This window comes from Anopheles maculipalpis, chromosome 3RL (assembly GCF_943734695.1).
Source record: "Anopheles maculipalpis chromosome 3RL, idAnoMacuDA_375_x, whole genome shotgun sequence".
In the NCBI taxonomy this organism is placed as follows: Eukaryota; Metazoa; Arthropoda; class Insecta; order Diptera; family Culicidae; genus Anopheles; species Anopheles maculipalpis.
Window position 1 is genome coordinate 19,602,282 of NC_064872.1, and position 21,788 is coordinate 19,624,069.

At 43.2% G+C, this 21,788-nt stretch overlaps 2 protein-coding genes across 2 annotated transcripts in view; one reads left to right on the plus strand and one right to left on the minus strand.

Annotated features, from left to right (window-relative positions):
• Positions 1-21,788, minus strand: part of LOC126564500 (mannose-P-dolichol utilization defect 1 protein homolog) — a 161,617-nt gene that overhangs the window by 91,166 nt on the left and 48,663 nt on the right. The gene's annotated exons all lie outside the window — the stretch shown is intronic.
• The window catches only part of LOC126563919 (serine-rich adhesin for platelets-like), a 29,679-nt gene continuing 17,197 nt past the window's right edge, over positions 9,307-21,788 (plus strand). The window contains exon 1 of the mRNA XM_050220719.1: positions 9,307-9,423. The gene's annotated coding sequence lies outside the window, so the exon portion shown is untranslated. The remainder of the gene's footprint in view (positions 9,424-21,788) is intronic.

Below are 21,788 nucleotides of genomic sequence, written 5' to 3' on the forward strand. Positions count from 1 at the left end.
GTTACGATTTTATCTGTCCTCGCCATGGGGAGCTGATCAGAAATGTAAATCCTCTCACCTGGAGTTCGCGCCTCCATTGCACTCAAAATGGTCTCATGCGTCTTAAGTGATGATATATGATTCACCGGTAATGAACTGGGAAGGTGGTACGACTAGCAGGATCTACCGATGCGTGGTTTAGATTTCAAATGGCGCCACACTCACTTGCTACCAACCAGTAATCCAGTGTAGGAGCAGATGAAAAGTTTGATTTACACCTGGTGGGAATAGGATTATTCCGGTAGCGCTATTGCTTACGACTTCATTTGCTGCACTTAAAAACTCCCATTTTTGGGTTCAAGGCATTCGAACGCCTGCTGCCGCGGTTGCTGTTTGATCACCTTGACATGAGGAATTAATTTGTTGGAGGATTTACATTTTTTGATGGAATCATTTACATTTGGAAGACTTCGTTAAGGTCTTTTAGATAGGCAGATGCAGATAAATTGAAAGAACTTCTTCATGGAGATCAATCAAAAATTAGAAGCGAACTTCATGCCACAAGGCTCATTTTGCACTAACAAGGTGCTAACGAGATGCTGCCAACTTGCGTAGAACACCATCCGATCTCTTTGCCACAACTTCATCTTACTACCTCATTTACCCAAAGTCTGCATGCAACCGCTTCCGTGCGCGGCCTTCACGATGATCCACTTCAATGGCACACGGTTGATCGCATTTTTGGATGCTTCTTTACTCCACTTTCGAATCCGAAGCCTCATGGTCAAGGTGCTGCCTGGCGTTTTTTTCCCCCCTGCGTCCGATTCCAATCAGAGCCTCCTTCTCGAAGTGTAAATAAACCCATTGGCCATTGAACTGGTGAGCGCTAGGCGCTTTACAACCATATCCGTTCGATATGGATGCTTTTTAGTGGTGGCCCCACAAAAAAAAAAACTCAGTCAAGTTCAGCGCCGAGCACGCATCATCGCTCTGTGGGGTGAAGGCGCGAAATAAAAAAATAAATAAATCAAACCTACACTGTAAAGATTGCCCCCGAAAGAATTGAATGCGTTTTGGGGTGGGGGGGGGGGGGCTTTGTTTACTTAAGAAGGGTTTCTGTACGGTTCGGTACGGTACCACATCGCCGGTAGTGTATCAATCTTCGGTAGGAGCTAATCATGCCATCATCATGGACACCATCAGCGTTGTACCAATGTATCGTGTGTCGAACGAATTAGGTTGGATTTAATGCTTGAGGTGAGTTTATTTCCGGTTCGTTTTCAACTAACACTTCTGATTCAGAGGGAACAGTACGTGTGTTTTTGTGGAGAAGGAAATGATTTTCCCAATCCAGAGCGAAAGTTGAACGAATTTCGTCTAATTTACTGACACGCTTGCTCGTGCATGTGCGCTTGCTGGTAATAATCCTGGTCACGGCACCAGACCGGCGCTAGAAGTCAATCAAAAGAATATGGTTCTTCATAATTATTTGAGTATTATCCAGTGACGACTTGGTAGTGATGTTGCAAGGTCTCACCAGTTCCATTTTCCGTTTCCAACCATTTGTTTTACACCTCACACTTGGAAGAAAACGTGACTTTCAACACCAACCTTACCACCGTGCACGGCTAATTTCTCATACACTCATCCAATGTTAGCTCACCGGCAGCTAAGTGGTGACCGTTTTTGTAATTTTCACTGGCCATTCTATCAACTTCCGCTCTTTCACCTGAAGCACACCGGTTGGGCGCATCTTTCTTTCTTTGTATATCATTTCAACCTCAACACTTGGTACAGACATATCCGCCTGTATTTTTTTGTGCTGCTCACATCACATCCGCAATTGTGCCCGCTTTATGGAAAGCGCAAAATGCACACAAAGTGGTCTGTCATTGAGTTTTAGCTACTTGGTAAAGTGATGCCCACTCTCTTTTTCTCTCTCTCTCTCTCTCTCTCTCGTGGCGCTATAGGTTTCAAGCCACCAAAAACCAATTAATCTTTACCGTGATTGAAGTGAAGACGGAATGCGTTTAGACGACGAACCCTTGAAAGCTTGGTACGCAATCTGGCTTACGGATGACCCTCATTACGGGATGATGCATGCAAAAGGGGGAAGGCTCGACTAGCTCCACTAGAGAGCGGATGTGTTAATTGGACAGCCGTAACCATTTGCCGGGGCCAATCTTGCTTCGCCAGAAAATAAAAACAGCCCGGGGAGTCCTTGATTGAAGTTTTCACCAGCCGAGGTGAAGGTACAGCCTCAGGTGCCTTAACTTCTTGCCTTTAATGTCTTCAAATTTTGCTTAGCGTATTGTCTCATACATTTCCCATTCAATTTTGGAGACATTACTACATACGGACATACACTCTTATAGCGGTAAAGACAATCATGTTCTAGTGAGATCTCGCAACGGCACACAAAAATGGTCTCAAACCTAGGTCTCTTCTAACCTAGCAGCACACCTGACCGCGCCAAGTAGAGGGCTTCAGGGCTACCAGCACCAGCACTTGCATGCCCCAAACGGACCAGATGACCCGCTAGATTGTGTAATCAACTTCCCGGCTCTTCCCCGGAGGAGAGAAGAAAAAAAGCAACAAGCTCCACTCAATTTTGGCAATTAAGGAAGTGGACATAACTGTCTATTTGATGTTTGTCATTTTGGCCCCTCTACTCATGTTACACAAAACTGTAAACAGGTTGGCACAGTAAGGCAGGAAACCTGCAACCGATGGTAGGAATTATGACTTTAAAATAATAATTATTCACTATTACCAACGACCGACGGGACGGACGGGAGACACACGAGATCTCTGGAGAGAAATGGCTGTCATCGAGGTAGATCGTCAACGCAAGACGCTTTACTTTTATTGCTAACGGTTACTCGTCTTATGGGAGGGTTTTTGGGCAAGTTATTTTTGTAGCCCTCTGGCATAACCTGTCCACCATAGTTAGGGGGGGATTTATTTGATTAAGGTCTACGTGCGTCGCCAGGTTCATCTCTATTTCGCTGCTTTGATTTCTATTTCTCGCAGATGCCTTAATGGACCGGGTGATGATTATTTCCGTCGTACCCTTCCCGTTACATTCGGTGACTCGGTGATAATGATGAAAGTGTGGTATAGTAGCGCTAAGTAGCAATTTTTTTCTCTCCAGTCCATCTTTGCAGACGACATTGCAAAACACAAACAAGTCATGTACCATCCACGTACGTACGTATCGTTGTAATTTTTAAGTAATGTGGCAAAAAAATGTCAAACATGAATATAGTTGCCACTACTTTCGCCACTGGACCTTTCGTTTTGGCACTAACATACTAGCAAAGCAGAAATTACCGTGTGATCGTGTACGGAATCAAATAAAGCCTCTTAATGACTCAATCGATCGAGAGTGGCAGCTTAATGTTTTTTTTCCGCATGATGAATTTTCTCATCATTTTTACAAAATAACACTAGAAAGTGTGCTAAAATTTGTCATTATCTTGTACAACTGGCAGATGTACATGCACGTCAACGATTCCCAGCTTGACTTGATTACTGTCGTCAGCCGAACTCGTCTAAAGCGTCGCAAAGTTTGACACGACGTTCAACGACGTTTTCCTGCAGCATCAAGACGATCACCTTTATCAAGACTTTATCGAAAGTGACTGCCTGAAGTTCGTTAACTAGCGGCGAACCCCTTACAGTCTTGCAGTTGGACACATTAGTGTAGCTATCAAATGGCATACCCGATGCCTAGCTCTACAATGTTTCATCGATTGATGTCCTCCGCGAGTCAACGTTGCGTTCGGACGTAAACATGTCGCTCACCATTTCTAGGTTAATACCTTCTGTACCAGATCAAGTTTCACCTTTTTTATCGACTGTTACACTGCGTATATCCGCCCGAGATCGGTCAGCGAAGGCGCCACACCGGTTGGAACGAACTAGCGGACTACTAGTGGAAAGTCTTTGTTCTTGGACGGAGGGGACACATTTTGGAGGGCAGAAAAAAGTGGATTACTCCTTATTGGTGCATTATTGTGACCTACTGTTTGTGGCTGGTTGTTGGGTGGGATCTTAGTGGTGTTTCCTTCGAGCTCCAAATTGGTGAGTTGCATAAGGGTTTAGACTGCGTAGGATGTGCGATTTCTAAGCAGTATAACGAATGGTTTTCTGTCTACAAAGTGAATGAGACTTTTTCTGTGGGTGAGAAAAGGGCTCACTCGAACAAGTTGTGATGACGTTATGTCCGTGTAAGGTGTGAGTTCTAGTGATGATGTCAGAAGGCGGATTAAGTGGAATGAACTTCAAATGAGAGGTGTTCATGTACACAACACAGTCATTTTTACCAAATATACCAAATGTTAGGAGCTTTTCAGAAATTTCTGAGCAAAAAGTATTCATCCTAATGTCTGAAGAGAGCATTTAAAGTAGAATTCTTCCTTCAATCTTTGTGGCCTTTGTGTCCACAGTCAATATTGACTTATTCAATAAAAATCAGCAAATCATATTGACCATCCATTTTGTCTCAATTTGCATTCAAAAGTGAGCTCCCCCAGCAAAAACTGGAATACTAATGTATGCTTTACGACTCCTTCGACCCTTCATTACGATCGGCCCATTAAATATGTATCTCGATAAAGACGCATTTCATTGCGGCAATTCACAAGAACTGCACATTGTTGCAATAACACAAATCATCGTTCCCTTGATTCGCTTGCACCCTGACGCGATCATTACTTCAGTGGTGCTTCTCACACTCCTCTTTTCCCGACTCTCTCTCTCTCTCTGTACCTCTGCTCCCCCGTCACACACAGTGTTTAATCACACCTTTCACCCAAACCGATCATTATCGTCTTGTTGTGCGTAAAGTTTTCACTTTCCGGAATCCACCATCCCATCCCGTGTTCCGTGTTGCTTCCCCCCGATTTGCCAACGAGGCAAATCATCTTTTTTGCACCAGAATCGAGCGCGATGGTGTGTCTGATCGGCAAAAATAAAAGTCACCCGTATGGTCCAGGCCGCCGCCATTTTTCATAACCCATAAATTACCGAGGGGTACATAATTTCATCAAAACTGCGCCATAAAGCGAGCGGACACGCGGGTTATTTATTCATCATTCTTAGCTACATGGTAGAGAGGTAAGGAAGGAAGGAAGAAACGTGCTGACATTCCAACGCGTCCACCCAAACCGGGAAGGTTCATTCAGCAGATGAGAGCACGATTTTGCTTCCACATGATCGTGCCGGCCAGGGTTCGTGGTTTTTGCTAACGCTGAAGTCATCGGCACGGCGCTAAGCTCGTCATACGCGTTTTTTTTTAGGACCGAGCGAGAGCGATGTCTCATTAGACCTCGCAAGAGCACGGCGTGTCGTCTGCCGGCACATGACAGCATGCATGCCGAAAAACCTGAAAGTGGATGTAGAAGCCATCATCATCATCATCTTTGCTTCATCTTTATTCAGCCAGGGAGAACCGTAATGAATATCTCAACCTGTCTTTCGCGCGCCACGACAACGGGGTGCACAAACATTGTGTGTGTGGTTTGAGGTCCCTTTCAGCTAAAGGTGCATCTACAAGCTGCAGCCCGATGACGACAACGACGACGACGGTATTGATGAACACATTAGAAATGATTATAAAGTTATTCAAGGGTTCGTCCTGCATGGACGTGTCGTGAATTGTGACCGACGGGTTTGACGTCCGGCGGATGGTGGAAACCCACGGCCAGTGTTTGTTTGTTTGTTCAGGTTGAGTTGTTTTCGCTCCACTACTCTGCGCTATGCGATCCACGGGAGTGTCTTCCATTACATTGGAATATTGTGAAAATATTTTTGCAAAAAGACTCAAGTGCAGAAAACGGAGATAGAGAGAGTGTCTCACTCCCACTTTCGAACAAGCTCACTTCCGATTGAATAAAACTAATCATTCAAGGAAGCCTCAAGACCACTTTCGCTTTAGCAGTCCCGTCTGGGGTTGATATTACCGCTGGGCGTTTACATATTTACATAATATTACCAGAAGCATTATGATTGATCGAATACGTTCGGTTAACCGGAAGCACTGCCCTATCACTTTTGCTGCCGCCCATTTTTGCTTTGCTGCGTGCGGCGTTTGTCTCGTTACCGGCCCTCATTTGGCGATGGTTGCCGCTGGCTGACGGGGATGCATGTCAAGATGGGGAGACCCGTTTAGCAATCAAACAAACTTCGCAACCACACCCTCCTGGTGGTGCTCTGCTGTGGAGAGAAATTATGATTTTCTTGGCCACACAATAACGCCTGTGTTCGCTTTGGTGTGTTTGTAAAGCAAAATATAAAGGAAATATTTGTATCCTCTCTAAACAATAGGTAGAAAGTAAAGCGGTTGAAAGTTATCTTCTTATTTGTATTGATTTTTGTTCGAATGAAGTTTAATTTTAAGGAAGAATTTCTTGCTGATATAAGTCCATTTTTCGACAATACGGCGCAGAGCCGTCAGACACATATAAAATTAAAAAAGGTGAAATACCTTTCGTTCTTTTATTTATTAATCACAATTAATGTAAAACAGGTTTTTATTTTACATAAAAAATAGTTGTGAAAAAGCCATACAACAGTTCTATGCTTTGCTTCATGTCTTGCCTCGTCTGATTTCAATTGTCTTTTCAAAATATAATAAAATATAGGATTCATGGTAAGAAATTGTGATTTATGTTACCAAAGACAAAACTCTCTCAAGTTATCAAGATCTATTTCAAACATAGAGGCTGAGAGCTTTTTGCATTTATTTTTTTTTACATTTTTACAATAAAACTTTCAATGGTTTAATAAAAAAAATTACACCATTACATAGAGCAATTCAATTCCTTGTGATAAAAAAATTCAAATATATAGATTGTTCTTCAGACACCAGAACATCATTTTCATTAGTCAACGATAATTTTTTTTTTTTTTTTTTTTTTTTATTCATAAGTGACGGCCAGGCCGTATTGCTTAGTCAACGATAATGGAATAAAACAAAAATTATCTATAAACCTGATCAAACCCGCCCACTGGTCCGAACGGAACCTGCTTCTAAGACGGCATTTATTCTTTGAGGACCACCGGCGATGCTTCATAATGGACGCTTCATGACCGACTTCCTGGTTTCCTACTCGCGATACTATTCTGTAGCCACCTGTTTAGGCCACACCGGGGCCACAGTGTTGCTGGTCGGCCGTATTTGCACAAAATAGCAAACGAAGCACAAGGGATTCCCTCCTAATGCCACCCATTTTAATCATGCATCAAGCTGGCTATGCGCAGACCCCGGTGAAGTTTATTTTGTACCGTTCGCATTTGCTAATGTTTGTCGATCGCGGCGCGGCATTGTTGAAAAGCAGCGAACGCGCCGTTGAATTCTGCGTCAGTTTGCCTGGCCTGGTAGAAACTATGCTAAGCGCGCTTAGTGTTTTCAACTGCGAAAAAGGCACTTGCAAACAATAGAAGCATCTTCAGACGAATGTTGCTCATGGGGCGAAATAAAAATCTCACCATTAAACTTAGTTGCAAACTTTTAATTCTCAGCAATTTTCCTTCACCGTACAAGCCACACCCGGCTCGTTCGATTTCCGGCCGGCGGGTGTTTTAAGCATCGGTGGCCAATATTTATGCTTTTGTACGTATGAATTTGTGGAGAAATGTAAACCCATCACAAGGGTCGAAACATCTTCGTCTATTGTTTTAGCAACGCGGAAGTACATCGATGCGCTTGCGAGGTTCATCTCTTTCCGATCGTACAAGTCTTTCGTACCAATCACTCACTGCGCTAGATGCTCTTGCTGAGTCTTGCTTCTTAAACTTAACTTCGCCCACCGTAGCGCGTCATCACTTTCGTTGAAGAAGACCTTAAAGAAAACCACCATCAGCTGAAGTGGACCGATCATGGCTAATGAAAAAGTGATGCCAATCCCATTTTTGCCCACTGCTTTGCATTTGCAAACACGAATGCGGGTGAGAAACACAGGCCCAATGGCGTCACACAGCTGTTTTGGTGTGCCAAATTGAGTATCGGATTTTTAGGTCGGGAGTAGCTGTGTTGATTGATGCCTCTGGATGGCGGGACAGTAGAAAGTGAGACCTTCTTTTTATTCCCCGTTACACAGTGTTGGAAATCGTTCCGAGGTGTTGCGATAGAGCGGAATTCCTTCTACTATCTATTTACCCAAATCAACATTTACCTTTTGCTGGTTGATCAATCCACCATAATAAAACGGTTTTTTTTTTAACTTCAACTTTTACATAACGTCAGAACCGATCACATCGATCGTGTGATTTTATTGTCCTGTAACGCGGTCAGTAGTCAACTGCTCGCTCACCTTCTCCCCTAAAGAGCTATCATTTACGAGAGTAAATGATGCAGTTTATGACCCACCGACCGATAGGAAAATAAAGTTTCGCATCGAATCACCGATAACTTACGACATTGCCTCTTCTTCTACTTCTACATCCAGCGCAGTTAGCTCCGAATTCCAAATCGCTAATCTACTCCACGGCATGCCGAGACAACCACTGGAGGCTTTAAGCTCTTCGGACGATCGGTGGAACATACCCAGCCGTGTCCTACCCCAGCGTTGCCATTCGCTTCTCGCGTTCCCATCGTTAATCATCCGGCCCGAACGGGGCATGCAACGCGATAGTTTTCGAACGCGAAGAACGTGGCCTCCGACCTGCTTAAGCGAAGTCGTCGCAAAGTTACGCAACGCCAGTTCCAAACTGGCCAAACGAAAGCGAAAACCGGAGAGCTGGAGCTCTCGATTTGATTACGGAGCGCCCGGACTTCTCTTGACCACGTTAGGTGATGTGGTTGGGTATATTCGCTGTAAACATTGATATCCCGCGATCGCCACCAACGAACGAACTGGTTCTGGGCTTCCCTTTTACAGTGTTGCGTACTACACCACCCAAGTGCTGGACAGGGCGGTTAACGTAACGTTAGTTCCTCTAAGTACGAGAGTACTTCCCCACGTAGCGCTCTAGGTTGGCTCTAACCTGGTCTCTAATGAAAACGAATTCGTCTAGCCACAGTTGGTGACATGGTCGACACGCAAAGCAACCCGATCGACAACCCATGTACGTAAGTGCAGCGAGCTCGCGCATGAAAGCAAACAGGCACATGATTGCGCATAATAGGCAGTCGGTTGTTTATGTTCACGTTGGGGTTCTTTTTTTTTTGTCTCGTGCGCTCTTCTCGTGGTGCATTGCATCAGGTTTCATCTTCGTGCTGGTGCAAAACGCTCATCAACTTGTCAACCGACAAATTGTGCACTAATTTAGTACAGTTTTTTTCATCTTTGGTTGTGTTTATCTCTCGCCCGCTTTAGGACTGACGCATTGCATCACCAGACGACACGACACGCCAAAGGGGACAACAGGTGGTTGAAGGCAAACGCAGCGACGCATGTATGGAGTGAAGCCATCGGTTCGGATCCGGATAGTATGAATGTAAGTGGATAATTTTGTTTGATGAAATCCGGAGTTTTCAGGTCAAAAAAGCAAGCGTCTTTTGACCCGCAGATGGAATCACAGGGTTCTAGCAATTCTGCCAAGTTTTATAACACAGTTTTGATAGATTTTGTCTGAAGTTTACAGTGACTTGAGCAGACGATGGAAGCGAAACAGATTGAAATCTACTTTAGTTTGAGATTTTATGATGGTTTTACTGCATTTTGAGGTTAGGGTGATGTTTAAATTTTAAAGCTTGTTGTACATTTTTTATGTTATTTTAAATAATTATCTCTTTGCTCATAAATAACCCTCAGGCGTGCGTTAGATCACGCAAATTTCCAATCTCTTCTCATGCATCTTATACTGATGTAAGCCTAAAGTGTTCTACGGCCATTAGATCACGAGAATAGCACCACACTCCTTGACTGTTAAAGCCACCCACAGCTACAACCCAAAAAGGGCCTCAAAGAGCTGTCTGGCCGACAGGATAATTGAAATGTTTAGTAACATAGATAGCGGTAATGGAACCTCGCTCACAAAACCTGACGCCTACGCTACGGGTTCTTAATGTCGGTACGTAACTCCGTACCCTTTGGGCGATAAAAGCACACTGCGATCCAACGGTCCAGCAGGTAGTTGTGATCAGAAGCACGATCAGGGTAACGATCGCAATCCTTCCAAAGGTGTCTCTGCGTACCCCGAGTTCGTCGGTGGTCGAAGTTCGTCTGAACTTCATCTTGGTGAGATAATCGAAGACCGACAATCGCCTGCTCGGACTGGCTAGGAGGGTAATAAATTGTCCATTAAGAAGTCACTTATCGACCTGTAGTGTATTATCGAGACGGTGGATTTTAACCCCCGGTGGTTCCGGGTTGCGACGTGTTAAAATTCCTTGGAGTGGATATTACACTCTAGGAAGATTGACTCAAAAATTGATCTCTTACTGTCTGCAATTGTATTTTTTTCCTTTTCTTCTGATTCCCCAAAACATCTGGTCCCCCAACTACAACATACCATTTGTGGTACGTTTTCTTTCCGAAAAACAACACAAGACGATTAATATTCATGCGAACAAACAAGAACCTCTTGTTTACACTACCCAAACCAGACAAGCCGCCCAATGTTTAACATACATTCCTCGAGCATGCTTACCCAAACCAATCTCACCACCACAAAACCCCACTCCAACACTGCACGTGGTGGATCTATTTAAGCTATCCCGTTTCGAAAGAAAATAAAAAGCCTCGTCCATAAATACCATTGGGATCAGTTGCACGGCTTGGGGTATTGCATTAGCTAACTGCGTTCTTAGCACACTTTACCGGTTGCTGGTTGTGACCAGACATGCAAGCGAGTGGAATTTAATCGCATTTTTCCGAATGACAATATCTCAACCTAAGCGAGGTATGTGCTTGCCCGACAGGGCAATCCCTTCTCTTGCATTGGAGGTCCGGGATTTGGAATAGTGTTTTGGGCTCGCATTTTAGTCTTTGTTCGACTGGTTCTGATCTCGTCAGGTGTTCTCGAACCGCCGCCAGCCAGACCTGGTCTGCCTTGTGAAGGTGAGCGTATTTTCGAGCGTTTAATAAATGGCTTTGAACGATGCAATAATGCTATGTGCTACTTACTGCAAGACGCACACGTGCGTTGTGCTTTTGGTGGTGCGTTGGGGAGGAATAGAAAATCAATCAATCTTACCAGTCACGCTATTTTCTTAGGTGTACCGTTAGGGGAATGAGGGTGGTTTTTAAATGCTTTTTAATAAGTGCAATTACATTCTGAAAACAGCTTCAAATGCTTTATTATGATTAAATGATGGAGAAAGAATTTAAAATTGTCTTTAAATGCATTACTAAAAACAACTGTACTCCTTCCAAGGCTTATAGCATGCATTTATGATTTTATTGTTCTATTAGTTTAATTTAATTAAATTATATTTTTTTAAAGAAGACTTAAAACGGCTCGTTAAGACTGATTTAAAGACAATAAGTGTACTACTCTACTTAACCTGGAAGTGTATTTTTAATCTATTAGTAAGTAAGGGTTTGCAATACCTCAAAATATTGGTTTTGTGTCTCACAGAGTGTTCCTCCCACTTTCTCCAAGGCTCTAGTATCCCATGTCAATAATCTGAAATAACCAGAAATGATATTTTAGTTTAATGATTCACACACATTCAGTTGATTCCACCTCGGCATTAGTATCTGCAAATCCGAAAAATAATTAATTATACTGTTAAATGTTTGTATGAGCATTATAAATTCAAATTCTGATATTTTTTCTATACCTAGGTGGTCTCCAAAATCTGTTAAATTCTAAAGTTTACCCACAATCTAAAGTTTACCTTTATTGAATACAAAATTGATGTATGTTCACAATAAATTTTAAGACTATAACGCCTCAAGATATGCAATTATAGTTAGTGATTTCTGTGGAGCGTTAAAAGATAATGTTGTCATTGTTTTCTAGCATCATGAATCTTCGACTGAAGTCTCGTAAATATTCGATACAATTCATGTATTCAACAAAAAAATTACATACCTCCAGGCGCCTGTTCCCCATGCAAAACTCCTCATAACTAATAAAAACAATATAAATAATATCACATTAACCTTTTTTTTTCTACCGTTACATTACCCCGTCATAAAACTGTCTCCACTTACTTAGCATCAGAACAATGCCTAAACATTCTTTAATGATCCAAGAATTTCTTTACCACGATAAAAATTGATCATAACGATAAGCTGCGTTTTGCTCGATCAATAAAAATATTAAATAATACCTCCTCTTTGAAAAACAAAAAGATACTCCCAACAATGAAACAGACACGCCATGATAATCATTCAACTTTATCACTTGTAAAGCATTATGGGTTTGCATAATTATCAACCCAATCCAAGTCTCTGTTGTAGTAGCAGCGTGAAGCGAAACAAAACGCGTGCTTTGGTACGCGTGCATCACGTGCTCGGTTGCCGCCTATCAACAACTTGATATTAAATTTTTCATTAATCTCATGAATGATTCAACCTTATGCGGTGGTGACGTGCAGTGTCTTTTTTTTTTCGTCGTCTATTATTTTGCGTGAGATTAATTTCTTACCGCACCTAAACACCCATTCGTAGCGAAGAAGTGTGATAAACTTCCATTGCTCCCGGTACGTACGTCTCTGTTGCCTCAACCTGTTTTAAAATACATTTCTTTTCTTCCGTTTTTAACATACCTTAAGCTTACGGGCCCTTACTTCATCTCTCCAATTAGCCTCGTCAGCGGCAGTAAGCATTTATTTCCATAATAAATGCTTGTGCTTTTGTCGTGAAACAAATTTGCTCACTCATAAAACACGCACACGAAACGATGTCACATTTTAGGGGGGGAAGAAGTCCGGTCGGAGTTTTTTGTTGTTGTTGTTGCTTTTATCCGTTATGCGACGCTGCCCAACTGACCAAGTTTCCCACCGTTTATGTGCTTGGTCGAGTGTAACGCCGGTGATCGCAAAACTAAAGCCGAAAAAAAATCACGAACAAACGGTGGTAAGGCCGTGGTGGTGATGAGTTTAAAGAAGAAAAAAAAACCTCCAAAAGCTACACTGAACACCGAGCACAACGTTGGTGCGATATGCGCATAAATCGTTAACAGCAGGGCTCAGCCATTATTGCGGTCAGGTTCACAGACGTGGTGCGTGTACTTGGTGCAATGCTGCTAGCAAAAATACACACGCGCGTACTCCAAAAAGGTCAGCCACTGAACCTGTGTGGTTAGTGGCCGGTTGAGGACAACATTTTGCAACTGGCTGGTTGATGATGAGTATGAGAGCTTCGGTGAGATAAAGATCAGATTTTTTTTTGTGGGCAAGTAAGATTGATTTGTTGTACTTGTTGATTGTGATGCAACTTGGAGTTGTGAAACAAGCACATTTTGGTGGGAATTTTATTTAAAAAAAAAACGGAATGAAAAATCACATTTCACACATCATGGATTCGTTTTACATTCACTAAGCAAATTGAGAGTAAAACAAAACCGGATGCTTATTAATGCTTGGTCGTGAACATGATCTGCAAGGGAACCCTTATTCGGAAGAGGATCACCTCTTACAGAACAACAGATGACAACCGAAGATGAAAAAGGAAGCAGTAAGGCAGAAAAAAAAACCTTTACTTATGCTGCTACCTTATAAAAGTGAAATCAAAACAGATCCATCACGAGCAAAACTCCAACAAAAAACCAGCAAGTTGTGCAATTTTCTGTAAGTTCAACAAAAAAAAAAAAACTATAATTCAACATCCTTTTTCTGCAGAGTTCCCATGCTTTTGGAGCATCGGCATCTCCCTTTTGACTGTCGTTCTGCTTCTGCCCAAAGGATGCTTCGTAAGACGTTTTGTCTTGCGAATTGCCGACTTTGTGCTGACTTGAGATGGCCACACAGGCGTCTTCCTAAAGAGGGTAGCTACCACATATCGCACCATCTGGACCGGATGGTAGAGGCCTCCTCTACCATTTTTTTTTCTTCATCGATCGGCTATTTTCACGACCCGTTTCCCAACCGACGCTCACACGGATAGGAAGAGTGGTGGATAATTAATAAAAGAAGAGTAGAAAAACGTTACCCCTTCTATCGCGTAAGCGATGGATATTGCTGATGGATTTGGAGACCGGTGGCTGGTGTTTGCGGTTTCACGTGACTTGAAAATTGCATGCTCCGTTGGGCGGTGCTTCTGTGCCAGTTTTCTCCCAAACACCCACCCACACGTAAAACCGATCAAAACTGGGCAAAATGCAAGAAAGGGAAGCGTGTTCGTTTGCAAACTGTTCACTTAAATTGCTCATACGGATCCCCATTTAGGGTAGCTCCATAAAAATGCTTCGTTCCGCACAACAACAAAAATGAAAGTGAAACACGAGGGAAGCACTAATGGGGCGAAACGTTTAGCTTGGCATGGAGGAAGTATTGGATTAAACACCCAAACCGGACAGAATTTGATCATGCTCCTGTTTCTCGGGTAATAAGATCTCCTTGATGGCAGCATTAGACAGCAAGTAGTAGGTAGAATAGTTAAAGAAAGGGTTAGGTTTTATGGTGTCGTGAAGATGATCTGCCATTACGACGGGAAATATTGAAGTACTTGCTGTTCAGATGATCTGCAGGACGTGGTGTTGCGTTTCTTCATTGGAAATAGCCATATTTTTGTTATGTTCACAACTGTCAAAACTGGCTTTCTTACTTGACAGTTTAGCTAAGGTGTGTGTCAAAAAATAGGTCTTACTCCCTTCGCCCAAGCCCTAACTAAGTATCCAAACACCTCTACTGTATCTCCCTCCAGCGCAGGGTAATGCTGGTAATAGGGTAAAACCCTTCCTTTTTGACACTTTGGAGCACACACAACCGGAAAACGAGGATCAAACCCTCCCTGCAATTCTACATCTTAGCTTGAAGACCACTCTTTGGCTAGAAACCACACCAAAATGAAGCATTCCGTTCCTACTTAAATCTCTTACCTTCCCCCCCTGTGGGGACAAGTAATTGGATAGCAATTTGCTTCTATTTTCTAGCTGCAAGTTCCAAACCCCCTGGGGATCGACAGAATTCTACCCTCCTTATTGTTGCCTGATCTGCTCGGGTGATTACTTTTCTAATCTTCCAACTCATCTTCCTACCATGAATCGCCGACATGAACGGGAAGGTGCATCCGCTCTGCCCTTACCATTCAGTTTGTCTTGAATTTCCCGATCGGCGATTCGGTTCAGACCGTTTGGATGCTTACGGCGATCGTGCGGGCGACGCGCATGTTTCTGAAATTAGTCGTGAAAGAATTCTTCGGGTGCGAAGTATTTCCCGCCTTGCTTTCGTGCTTCAAAATATGTAAACTGTATTACAACGGTTCCGAGCGGTTATGATTGATGCAGTTGATGCTTCAGGTGAGACTGCTGCTGTTTGCATTCCTCGCAACGCACTGCCCAGACGCAATAATTACCGAGTGGGTACAACAACAAAAAATCATGAGGAGATAAATTGTTCTCAGTGGCCTACCGGGTGTGCTCGTGTTGGTTTGGTGGAGGGAAAGGTCAGCAACAATTATGGTTTGGACTGTGGCTGCGTTGGATATGTGGGACGAAGCTGTGTTGGATGTGTGCCCCCGGAATGTTTATCCCAAAGTGGACGGAGATGCCGCGGATGTCTTTATGGCAATCGCATTTCGTCAGCCTTAGCTGCTAGCGTTACTAAATCTTGTAACGCACAGGTGCCATCTTGCGCCAAGACCTTAATCACACTTGGTGTAGTCAATCGTTTGAAGTGCTTGCTAGGGGTGGACACCACAAGACGTTTGCTAGATAATCCTACACTTTACTGCTCGTTTGACCATCGAGTTTTACTTTGTTGTGAAGGCATGCTTTAAATGTGGGTTGATAGGGCTTTTAGGGTTCATGAGCTTTGATTCTACACGCTACCGTTAAGTTGTACATTTTATTACAAAATAGGGTGGGTTTAACGTTTTATTTGAATATTAGTATTGCTACCAAGTATAGTATTGCAGCCTCAAGTCAATTTCAAAGCGAATTTTAACATACAAACTGTCAAATATATCCTCAAGGTTTATTCATCAAGCTGCCATTATTGGTGGCTAAAATCATTTACATAACTTATGTAAAACATTCTGTTTGCCGTGTAATAACTATTGTCCATCCATCTCATTATGAAACCCAAAGGAAAGGAAACAAGAAATACACACAGGAAAACAATTGAAAGGAAAAAATCACGCATTAATTGTTTTTTAATGCACTGCAACGCATGGTGGAACTCATCGCTCATTTGAAAAATGATCATAATACCATCCATTAGACGTTTACAATTTCACGGCAGATTATCATTGACCGTAGCGTTTGCTTTCATCATCCTTAAGCTTTTTTTTCTCACTTCATTTTCTTGCTATTCAATTTATGGGTGTTAATTACAATGCCATTTTTCCCACTCGTCACATTGGTTGGTTTTGATTCGATGTATATCAGCATTTTGGGATCAACTTAACAACAGAAAACACCTGCTAGTGAGATCGCGTACGATCGCAAGGTACGATGTTAGGTGAGGCTTTTAAAATGTTCCTCTTAAGAAAGAAGTTTACAAGCTTCGATGTTTCATTAGAATCGTTAACAACGTATTTTGACATCCAAATTCAAATCTAATAAATTCAAAAATTCTTCATGACACAATCGTTGCAAATGGTTGCGAGAAACCAGAAGCAGCCACGATTTCTTACAAGCACGACCGGTTCGTTGATTACGCTTCCCCACTGACTTCTAGCACTGCCGTCCGATGTTTGGTGAGGACCAATTTTCAAATTACCAAACGTGGCGCGCACCATAATAATTCCGCGTGATTCTCAACCCAGAAAAACACGAGCCCTTGAAGAAGACGATGATGATGTGATGTTCGGCTTGATTCGAAAGGCGCCGCTTCGAAACGCCACACCATGCTGGAGTGATGTGTTCTGCCTGCGGTGAGGAGAAGAATTCAAAGAATTCACATTGCTGATAGGCACCAATTTTGCTAAAACAATCATTGGCGCCCGCATCGCATCACGTATTACTCGCTTCTTCTGCTCACTGTTGCCAACAACTGCGCAAAGCAGAAACATTGTATTCTATAGGTTAAATTTAATTTTTCCCATCCGTGTTAAGATTGGGTGACTGAAGAGTAAATATAAAAAGAATCCAATCTTCACCATATTGAAGAACCATTAAGAAATTAACAGCTTTTACGTTCAAGCAGCAAAAAAAAACCCGATCAAAAACTTCACAATAAGGTACAACACACATTCTCTCAGCAATGAAATGATTGCTAATCTGTTTCTGTTTCACTCGCTAATAGCTTCATAATTGAAATATCAATTTGAATGTAGGTTCCCGAAAGTTTGGAGAGAACAAAACGGTTAAGTGCTTTCCAATTCCCAGCATCTACAACCAGCCGCCAAGAAAAAACAAACACACTCGCACAGGAAAACATCTGCAACCATTTGGTGGCAATTTATGGTTCTTAATCGGGACACCGCCGTTCTGGCCGAAATGCTTCTTATTCGCCAATTATCACTCCCGAATGGTGTACCCTCGTATCTGACCGGTAAGCGAATCACCATCTGCACCGAGCGTCTGATTAGCCGCAAGCAGCTCATCTTGGTTAGCATGCCCTTTGGGTAGCGCAGATAAGCGGAAAGCAATTAGACGTCGAAATTATTGCACAACGACGCCGGACAATTTGCGCTACTGGTTTTGCTTCGTACTACTTGCGGGGAACAGTGACAGACGATTCCCCGCGAGTGCTTTCTCGAATTTGGAAGTCAATTAACTGCGTCGACAGAAGCTAACCCCTTCGGACGATTGCGATTAAGCTGCCGAGCAGACGGCAGACTGCTGCTTCTTATCAGCGCTGGTTAAAGATCTGCCAATAACCTTAATGGAGTCAGTTGTCACCATTTCGATCGTGAGACTCGATCGTAAAATTGCGATGTTCATTACCAGGGCGTTTAATGGATGCCGACTCCATGCAAAACTGATGGAAATCTATGTCCACGAATCTAACATCGGTTCGATTACATTTCCAATATGTCTCCCTCCTGTGGAGTTCCGCCCGGCTAGATCGTGCCCAGAAATCTGGGTGAGCTAACTTTTTTTTTGTTGCTTATTTAGTTGCCTCCCTGTGGAGACCCCACCTCGCAGGCAGCATAGTTTCGCTGGCTACCATTTGCCATCTGGTGCGGGACAAGGTGATTTCCAAAATCTGCAACATCAACCACTAAAAACCAGTAACTCCTACGTGGTACGGTATGGTGGCAAGGTTCACTGAACTTCTGGTCCAACCGTTGCACAACTTTGTCCGTAGCGTGCGCCCTGTCGATAACTTCTAGTTCCACCTCCATCTTGTCCCTGGTCAAGCGTTGGTCAATTTCTATTTAGTTCGAGGGAACTGCACAATACGGCTCAACGGCGCATAATACCTGCCAATCTGAACCTCCTACGACTGCAGTTAGTTGCAGCTCTGGTCTCGTCAGTGGTACGAAACAGTCTAGGCCCCGTTTGTCAGCGGTGTCAAACGTTTCATACAAACTTTCTGCTAGCTACCAAATGGATAAAATTTCCCTTCATCACAGCGATCCAGCTGCAGGGCTCTGGGTCGCTCAAATATCACTTTTCACCCGGGAACGAATGGTGAAAGGCATTTGCTTCTAGGCGCTTGCATCTATCGTCCCACCAGTCTGGACGCTTGCCGCTAGACCCTACTAATGCCCTCCAGGAAAAGTTGGAGGGTCCCTTCGAAACGTTTAATATCCCACGTGTCGTGTCAAGCTAAAGTTTACTTATTCTCTTTCTCCTATCAGTTCATACACCTATGGGCGTAGGGAAAACGTGTTAAAATGCACCTCGAACGTACATTGTCCTTTCCGGCAATATTTCTATCCAGTATCCAGCCTCGCTACTGCTTCATTATGCAACGCGTAAGGTAACGGTTGCTTTATCTACTCCCAAAGTGGGAACGTGTGTCAATCATTCGTCGCTTAAACAACGCTCCCCACTGGATGTACAATTATACCAAACAAATACTATCCACGAAACTAATCGGGTTTTGGACATGGAAAACATGCACGCTTTTTTTTCTACTCGAATAACCCATACAATATACATTCTTCACTATCACTATTGTTGTTGTCGGCGGCAAACGTTTCACTTTTAACACAACTGTCCGTTGGAATGTGCCGAAAATTACACAAACCACGTGGTCCAGTGTTGTGGACAGTGGACAGAGCGTTGTTGCAGCAGTGAGATAAACTGCCCAACCGCTCGTTTGGTCGGGGTTAGAGGCTAGAGAAAGCTATCTTCGGTGCAGCAAACGAGCAAAAGTGACAACCGAAAACAAACGGTAGGATAGTTCCATAACCTGGCCTGTACGGTGTTTTATCACTCGGCTTGCTTTTTGGGGAAAAATGAAAGCTTCAACGGCATTGCATCGAGAAGTAACATTTTTCCTTGCTGATTTATCACTGCTGCTGGCCGTCCGAAAACGAAGTTTTCTTTGCCACCCGGGAAAGGGCACGTCAGGCGGAAATGATTTAGCGCAAGGCTAATTAATTGATTGCTTAATAAGGAAAAGTAATGGTCTTTCGCTTTTTGACTTGATTGGAGAAGATTATGCGGTTTTATTAGTGTTTTCTTCGATTGGTCATACAGTTGTGTGTGTTTTTTTGGCAATAGATTATTGAAGCGATCCTAAAATACTAATTTCCCTTAATTATTTTGCGATTGCATATCTTTAGGCGCAAAAGGCGGCGTAAAAGATTATTGTTTTTAAATCCGCCTACTAAAATTAGCATGATGTACACAATTAAAAACCCCATTTTCATGTTGCGCTTGCATACTTTTAGGCGTAAGAGTGTAGACTTATTTCTTGTATCGACCTACTAAAAGTAAAATAATTAAAAACGAAGGACTCTACTATTTTTTCCTGATCGCATACGTATAGCCGCAAACATAAAGAATTAATTCTCTAATCCGCCTACCAGCTGTTCCATTCGCTCCAGGCATCAATTTACCCATTCCTGTCTTCTCCAACTCATCTTCAATTAGCGCAACAGTTACAACGAGCGCAAGATTTATGGTACCTGCGATACCATCCTAATGTGCAAACGCTTTTACTACGCACATTTTGTTTATCGCGGGATGCATCTTGTGCGCTTTACCCACCTTCACTTAACACCTTCTTAAAGGCAAAAACGGTCGTTCCACAAGAGGATTAATTCCGGAGCGTAGAACGATCGATCGATTACCATCCATCAATGCTCCCCCCCACCATTCAGTGTTGGTACACGTGTGCCACATGTGCCTCCAGAACTGTTTTAAAGCCCACCACCAAAGTAAAGTGCACCGGAGTCCACCAACGCAATTTTGAATTCGTTTTCCGGTTTCCCGTCATGGCTCGGGGTGAGTTCTAAGTGTCTTAACAAGTTACCTGCTTTACAGCTTTTAAAAGATTTGCCTCGCCTGCGTCGCAAAAGCAGCACGCGCTTAAGAGCTAGAAGAAAGCGTGTCGTTAAGATCACTTTTGGGATGTTTCCTTTCTGCCGTAATCCGAACCATTTCCGGTTGTGTTTCTAGCGCGTTACCCCGCACAACGATGGATGTGCTGGAGAAGATGCTGCTGTCTTCTTGCGGGTGATATAAATGTTTATGGCCCACAGGAAACATCCTGCTCAACATGAATCCAACGGCCGAGAATTGGTAAAAGAGAGTGAAGGTAGTGTATTGGCGAAAAATGTGTTTTGGCGCGCGTGTATAAAAGCATTCCTGTCCGTTCGGCGCCGATCATGATGACAGGTTCACTCGATCATCCTTTCGCACGCTGTCACCGGGTGGTGCGCACCAAAGACTATCGAGAAGAAGGGGGGACTTAATCCGTGTATTTGGGTGTTTTGGTTTGTGTCGTTTGGGCTCGACACGGTGTTCGCACCCATCGCACCCCGGAACGTCTGCGAAAATCCTTCTGCTACAAAGCTTTTAGCGCACCGACACGACACAAGTGCATTGCCGTCGTCCCATCGTCTACCGTAACGATCGATCCTGCCGATAGCTAGAACGCGATTATTTATGGGTACTATTTCACCGGTTGATTAATAAACTACATTACTTTATGGGTGTCGTTGCATGTACATGTACCATACTTTCCATTTGACCTGGTCCCTTCCGTGGCAGCCACTTGGGTGAATCACCATTTTAAACAAAAGCAAACTTGTAAAACACTGCTGTCCAACCTGGGTTAGTGCTGCGTTCTTCATTAAAATTCTTCAGCCACGATGGCAAGCCAAGATCGGCAGATAAAATCCTTTCTACCTTCTCTACTCTGTGTTGGAATTCTGGCGTGGGCGATACTGTGAAAGGATATTCACACTGTGTGCAATAAATCTCTGGTGAGGAAGCCATTAGGAACGCAAAGGGATTACACACCGGCTGGACCGTCATCTTTACATGAGGAATATCGAAAGATGTCGAAATAATTGAGCCCACAATTCGACGTCTGTCAGGCGAAGGAGATCGATAGGTGGTTTGCAGTGGAAAGAAAGAAAAAAACACCGATCGCTCATCTTCCACATCCGCTTGTCAGATTGCGTTTGGGCGATTTAAATGTTGGCGAAGGTTTAATTGGACGGAAACTACATGGGGGAGAATTTTTTCATTATTTTATGATTTATATGGAGCAGCACTGTTTAAAGTACTGAGATAAGGCGAAGAAAGTATCTTTAATCCAACCGTCACCATACTGTCTTGTTTTTTGATAAACTCTCTCATGCATTAGAATGTGCGTGACACTCCAAAGTAGCACAAGT